Raw genomic sequence first — 7,723 nt, 5'->3', positions numbered from 1 at the left:
CCTGGTTTGCTTGTTTGTTTATGCTTCTGGCTAACTCTGCCTTCAGGGATCACTCCTTGTCCCACACTGGGTGCGGGGGATCCAACCCTCCAACCCGCGTCAGCCGCGATCATGGCAAGCACCCTACCCCAGCTACTAACTCTAATCTCTAAGTAAGCCTTCTTTGAATATTCTTTAGTTAATAGATATTTTTGTTTTTGGTTTTTTTTTTGGCGGGGGGGGGGGTTCACACCCGGTGACGCTCAGGGGTTACTCCTGGTTCTGTGCTCAGAAATAGCTCCTGGCTTGGGGGACCATCTGGGACATCCTAGGCTAGCACCGGCAAGCAGACGCCTTACCTCTTGTGCCACTACTCCGGCCCCTAGTTAATGACTTTTGGGGAGAATGGGCACAAGTTCTGCCCGGAATTGAGGGTAATCCCTAGAAGCAACAAGCTGAAACTTGGTTTAACAAGGGCCTGGCCAGACTGCAGTGGCTATTCTGGACCCTGGGAGAAAGGGTCACTTCTGTGCACTTCTGTGCCTGGCTGAGCAGAGTCCCTTGGGACTCATGGGCCTCCCTGGGGTACTGTGGGAAGAGGCAGCTCACTCCTTACATGGAAATTCTCCTACACCAGCACAGCTTTGAGCATTGCTTCTCTTCCATAAAACTGTTTATCTCGGTGACCTCTAAGAGCCAGAATATCTGAGGTTCAAGCTCAGCATTTTTTTCCCCTTGACATAAGCCTGCTCAATTCTTTATCTTTTGGAAAGTAAAATAGCTTATTTCTATTTCTTTTATTTTGTTCCCAGGCATAACATTGCTCCAGTTGGCTGGTGGACCTAATTTATGGACTGGTGCTAAAAGTGAAGGCTTGGGGCCAGAGAGATAGTATGGAGGTAGGGCGTTTGCCTTGCATGCAGAAGGTCGGTGGTTTGAATCCCTGCATCCTATGTGGTCCCCTGAGCCTGCCAGGAGCGATTTCTGAGCATAGAGTCAGGAGTAACCCCTGAGCACTGAATAAATTTTAATAAAATAAAATAAAATAAAATAAAATAAAAGTGAAGGCTTTGGATCTCGACTAACTTTTTCACTTGGTTCCACCAAGTAAATATAGGAATTTGCCTAATAACCATCTTGCAAGGGGTTAATGTCTATGACATACAAGGCACTGGTAGAGCTTAACAAGAAAAATAAAATCTAACCCTCCCCAAAACAGGGGAGAAAAAAATAAATAGGCATTTCCTCAAAGAAGGAATACAGATGGCCAAAAGGAACATGAAAAAATGCTCCACATCACTCATCATCAGGGAGATGCAAATCCAAACAATGAGATACTATCTCACACCACAGAGAATAGCACACATCACAAAAATAAAAATAAAAGAACAATCAATGCTGGTGTGGATGTGGGGAGAAAGGGATTCTCATTCATTGCTGGTGGAAATGCTGACTGGTCCAACCTTTTTGGAAAAACAATATGGATATTTCTCAAAAAGCTAGAAATTGAGCTCCATATGATCTAGCAATACCACTCCTAGAATATACACTAGGAGCCAAACACACACACACACACACACACACACACACACACACACACACACACACACACAAAACCCAACACAAAAAAAATGCAGAAAAGTCTTTTGCATTCCTATGTTCTTTGCAGCACTATTCACAAGAGCCAGAATCTGGAGACACCCCAAGTGCTCAAGTGGATAAAGAAACAGTGATACATCTACACAATGGAATACTATGCAACTATTAGGAAAAATGAAGTCATGAAATTTGCTTATGCATGGATAGATATGGAGAGTATTATGTTGAGGGAAATGAGTCAGAAGGAGAGGGGCATATATAAAATGATAGCACTCATTTGTGGGATATAAAAAAATAAGATAGGGGCCGGGAAGGTGGCGCTAGAGGTAAGGTGTCTGCCTTGCAAGCGCTAGCCAAGGAACAGACTGCAGTTCAATCCCCCGGCGTCCCATATGGTCCCCCCAAGCCAGGAGTGATTTCTAAGCGCATAGCCAGGACTAACCCCTGAGCATCAAACGGGTGGGCCCCTTCTCCCCCCCCCCAAAAAAAAAAGATAGTATGATAATAGTATCCAGAGACAATAGAGATGATGGCCAAGAGTACCATTCCATGGTTGGAAGCTTGCCTCAAATAATGGGGAGTACAGTTAAGGCAGAGAAGAGACCACTATGACAATGATAGTTGGAAATGATAGCTCTAGAAAAGAACGGGGTGCTGAAAGGAGATGAAGTGATAAGTATGATACCCTTCAGCAGCAATATTGCAAATTACAATGTCTAAAAGGGAATAAACTAAGAGAAAGAAAGAAAATGGTCAATCCTAGTGGGGGGAAGGAAACTGGGGACTGTGGTAGCAGGAAATGCGCACTGCTGAAGGGTGGTGCACATTGTGTGACTGAAACAATCAGGAACAATTGCAAATAAAAGTGAGGGAAGTAAAACAGTTCCAAGGATGTTTACTGATAAGGAAGCTGCTTTCCCATTCCTATCTTCAAAGTATATCTCTTTACACATTTCTGTGATCTCTAGTTTTTATTAAAATCAATTCTGAAAAAATTTTTTTAAACTTTGGCTTTAAAAAAAAGTTAGTAAATATAAAATGAACCACATAGGAAGGATGTTGTGGGTATATTTTCCATGCATGTAGACTAAACTGGGTGAAGTCTTTAAACTATTGGATCAGGGTCTGTAGTAGATAGGTAGGTAGGTAGGGCACTTGTTTATCCTCCATGCCCACCCCAAATAGTCTCCCAGAAGTGATCCCTGAGCACAGTAAGTCCTGATGATGGCAAGGTATGACTTAGAAACAAACAAGTTTAGTGTAGTACCAATAGCATCTTCTTGGGGCCAGAGAGATAGCATAGAGGTAGGGCATTTGCCTTGCATGCAGAAGGACGGTGGTTGGAATCTCGGCATCCCATATGGTCCCCTGAGCCTGCTGGGGGCGATTTCTGAGCATAGAGCCAGGAGTAGCCCCTGAATGCTGCCGGGTGTGACCCCCCCCAAAAAAAAAGCATCTTTAGTACTCTACAGAATTGAGCAGTAGAGTAGGGTGAGGGAAAGGGATTGGGTTGATGGAAGGGACACTGAGACCATCTAGTGCAGGATGTGGTGTTGGAATACTGTATGTATGAAACCATATCATTAGTTGTATTATAAAGCAGAGTGATTTAAATAAAATAAAAAAAAAAAGAAAAGCTTCTTTTCAAGTTTGAAGCCAGGGATTTGATGCAAGTTTGAAGCCATGGGTTTGATCACTGGTACCACCCACATAGTCCCAGCCACTTTGCTATTCTGGATCTTCAGCACCATAATAGTGTTTATCTCCAGTTCTCTGAAGCAAGATGTATGTGCAACATAACTAAAGGGTATGGTCCCCAGAAAACAGCACAAACTAGACCCTTGAAACTAAGTGTGTGGTCACATAATCAAGCAACTGTGTGACCTCTGTAACTGCAACAATACAAATGGGAAAATGAGGAAAAAGAATTCAATGCTGGGGCCAGAGAGATAGCACAGCGGCGTTTGCCTTGCAAGCAGCCAATCCAGGACCAAAGGTGGTTAGTTTGAATCCCAGTGTCCCATATGGTCCCCTGTGCCTACCAGGGGCTATTTCTGAGCAGATAGCCAGGAGTAACCCCTGAGCACCGCCAGGTGTGGCCCAATAACCAAAAAAAAAAAAAAAGAATTCAATGCTATTGAAACTACGGAAAACTTGCTTCTCTCCTTAATTCATTTAAAAAGAGCACAGAGGGGCCCAGAGAGATAGCACAGCGGCGTTTGCCTTGCAAGCAGCCAATCCAGGACCAAAGGTGGTTGGTTCGAATCCCGGTGTCCCATATGGTCCCCTGTGCCTGCCAGGAGCGATTTCTGAGCAGACAGCCAGGAGTAACCCCTGAGCACCGCTGGGTGTGGCCCCAAAACCAAAAACAAAAAAAACAAAACAAAAAAAAAAGAGCACAGAGAAGGGCCCAAGCGATAGCACAGTGGTAAGGCATTTGCCTTGCATGCGACTGATCCAGGATGGACCTTGGTTTGATCCCAGGCTTCCCATATTGTCCCCTCGAATCAGGAGTGATTTCTGAGCACATAGCCAGGAGTAACCCCTGAGCATCACAGGGTGAGGCCTAAAAAGCAAATAATAACTAATAATTAATCATTTATTAATAATAATAGGCACAGAGAGGCTGAAGTTGTAATACAGTAGATAGGACACTTGTCTTGCATACGGCTAACCTGAGTTTGATCTCTAGCATCCTATATGGTCCATTGAGCTCTCTAAGAGTGATCCATAAGTGTAGAATCAGGAGCTGAGTGTAGCCCCTAAGCAACAACAACAGAGTAGGTTGGGCCTGGGGAGAAAAAAAACAATCTTAGAAGATGAGAATAGGGGCCGGGCGGTGGCGCTGGAGGTAAGGTGCCTGCCTTACCTGCGCTAGCCTAGGAGACGGACCGCGGTTCGATCCCCCGGCGTCCCATATGGTCCCCCAAGCCAGGAGCGACTTCTGAGCGCATAGCCAGGAGTAACCCCTGAGCGTCACCGGGTGTGGCCCAAAATCCAAAAAAAAAAAAAAAAGAAGATGAGAATATGGCTCAAAGAGCTAGAGCACCTGCTTTGTGGGAAGCCCAGATTGAATTCTGGGCATCACTGGTATCTTGTACACAGCCTGGAATAAAAACCTCTGAGTAATGAGCCAGAAGTAGCCCTGAGCATCTCGGGCTATAATCTGATAACAGAAACTTAAATGAAAATAGGCATTTTTTTCTGCATAGGGAACTTTAAATAAATATATCAGTTTACCAACTTAAAGTATACAGTTTTCTTTAGCATATTTATAATTGTGCAGGCACCATCGCTATCAAATTTAGAGCTTTTAATTGACCTCCCAAAAAAGCCCTATATGCTCTAGTTCTCCCATTCCTCTTAATTTCCATTACCCTAAGCAACTGCTAATTTACTTTCTGTCTCCTTAGCCTTTCCTATTCTGGACATTTTATATAAAAGGAATCTTGCAATAGGAGGTTTATTTTCCTTGGATTATTTACCTTAACCTTATTCTCAAGGTTTATACATGTTATAACATGTATAAACATTTCATTCATGTTCGAAAAATAATAAAATTTGAATAATCTCCATTGTATGATATATCACATTTTGATTACACATTTAGTTGATATTTGGATTATTTCCATTTATCTATTATGAATAATGCTGCTATTATTCATAATGCTATTATGAATAATGTGCAAAATGTAAACATTTGTGCACATGTGTTTCTGTTCTTGGTTTCTCTCTTTCCTTTCTTTCTACCCCCAAAATAAGAAAAACTAAAATTAATGAAAAGCTTCATTTGCTTATAGGGCTGTCCAATTGCTGGTTACAGCAATAAAAGCAAGATCTTTCCTTCTTGAGGAGCTTGAGGGTGGGTAAGAATATGACTAGATTTGAATCCTCAGTCTGCCACTTTCCGGTCACAGGATCTTCGTGCATAATCTTACTCAATATCTGCTTTCTTGAAATAAGGGTGTTCAGGCCCTAAGAGATAGCACAGCGGCATTTGCCTTGCAAGCAGCCGATCCAGGACCAAAGGTGGTTGGTTTGAATCCCGGTGTCCCATTTGGTCCCCCGTGCCTGCCAGGACCTATTTCTGAGCAGACAGCCAGGAGTAAGTAACCCCTGAGCAACGGTGGGTGTGGCCCAAAAACCAAAAAAAAAAAAAAAAGGTGTGGGCCCGGAGAGATAGCACAGCGGCATTTGCCTTGCAAGCAGCCAATCCAGGACCAAAGGTGGTTGGTTCGAATTCCGGTGTCCCATATGGTTCTCCGTGCCTGCCAGGAGCTATTTCTGAGCAGACAGCCAGGAGTAACCCTGAGCATTGCCGGGTGTGGCCCAAAAAACAAAACAAAAAACAAACAAAAAAAATAAGTGTGTTCAAAAGAGTGTTACTTGTAAAGCACTTAATACAGTTTTGGCTTATTCAACATTTATTGTTTTTTTTTCTTTTTTTTTTTCTGGTTTGGCTATTGGGTCATACCTGCCAGTGCTCAGGAGACTACATGTGGTAATGCATCTGAACCTGCTGTACTATCTCTCTAGGCCCTGACTTCAGAATTTGTTATTTTTGTATTTATTTATTTATTTATTTATTTATTTTGGTTTTGAGGTCACATCTGGCAGCGCTCAAGGGTTACTCCTGGCTCTGCATTCAGAAATCTCTACTGGCAAGTTTGGAGGACCATATGGGATGCCGGGGATCGAACCCAGGTTGGCTACATGCAAGGCAAACATCCTACCTGCCTGTGCTGTTGCTTCAGTCCCTTGTTATTTTTTATTTTTATTTATTTATTTTTTTGGATTTTGGGCCATACCCAGTGGTGCTCAGGGGTTACTCCTGGCTATCTGCTCAGAAATAGCTCCTGGCAGGCATGGGGGACCATATGGGACACCGGGATTCGAACCAACCACCTTAGGTCCTGGATCGGCTGTTTGCAAGGCAAACGCCGCTGTGCTATCTCTCTGGGCCCTGTTATTTTTAAAGGTGAAACAAGATGCTGGGATATAACTCAAGGGCTGGAGCATACACACAGAAACCTAGCTATATTCAATCTCTAATACCATATAGTTTCTTTGAGTATCAGTAGTCCCTACAGTGCTAGGGATTGTTTGTAAGGCCCCAAAGCACACAAACAATCTCTAGCACCATAGAGATTGTGGTCCCAATACACACAAACCAAAAATGGTAAAGCCAGAAATAAATGTTAAGATAATGGAGGTTAAGATAAATATTAAGATCATGGTCAGAAAAGTATAAAGTGTAGGAAACACTCAACGTGGACTTTAAGTTGGTTCAGGATCTAGGCCAGGCTGATCAGAGGAAGTGTTGTTTACATGGAGAAGTGACAGATAAGCAGGGTCTTTAAAGCAGAGATAGTGTTTGCGTATGTGCGTGTGATCTTGGAATTTATACAAAGGCTTAGAAGTAACAGAAGAGAACATTGGGAAAACTGGCGTGTGAACTAAAACTGTTCAATAGAATTTTCTGTTATTGGTCAGTGCTATTTAATATGATAGCCTCTAGTCTCATGTGACAACTGACTATAGAAATGTGCTCATGTAGTTGCAGAGATAAATATGTAACTTAATTTTTATCATCATTTATTTAAATTCAAATACTCACTGTAGGAAGTGACTGTAGATCGGACAGCACAGGTCTACACTACAACATACAAGACAGGGTTGCAGTAAAGATGGTGGGTCATTGAAAGGGAAATTCAGACTGCACGGCATTGTGGTATGAAGTTTGTGTTTTCTTCTAAGTACCAGAGGAAGCCTTGGTAAGGATGGGGGTTACGCCAGGGAGTGATCTTCATTCAGATCTTTTTTTTTTTTTTTTTTTGGTTTTTGGGTCACACCCGGCAGTGCTCAGGGGTTACTCCTGGCTCTATGCTCAGAAATTGCCCCTGGCAGGCACGGGGGACCAGATGGGATGCCGAGATTCCAACCAACGTCCTTTTGCATGCAAGGCAAGCGCCTTACCTCCATGCTATCTCTCCGGCCCCTAGATCTTATTTTTTATGGGGTCGAGGGGTGATGCTCAGAGGCCTAGATCACTCCCAACAGTATTTGGTCCAACTATGTGGATCTAACAGTACCCAGTGGTAAAGTGCTGCTTTGACTGCAGTGTGGGGAATCACTGGCGCCATCC

Source organism: Suncus etruscus, chromosome 7 (genome assembly GCF_024139225.1).
Source record: "Suncus etruscus isolate mSunEtr1 chromosome 7, mSunEtr1.pri.cur, whole genome shotgun sequence".
In the NCBI taxonomy this organism is placed as follows: domain Eukaryota; kingdom Metazoa; phylum Chordata; class Mammalia; order Eulipotyphla; family Soricidae; genus Suncus; species Suncus etruscus.
The sequence above is the reverse complement of the archived record's forward strand: the minus strand, read 5'-3'. Positions refer to the sequence as shown.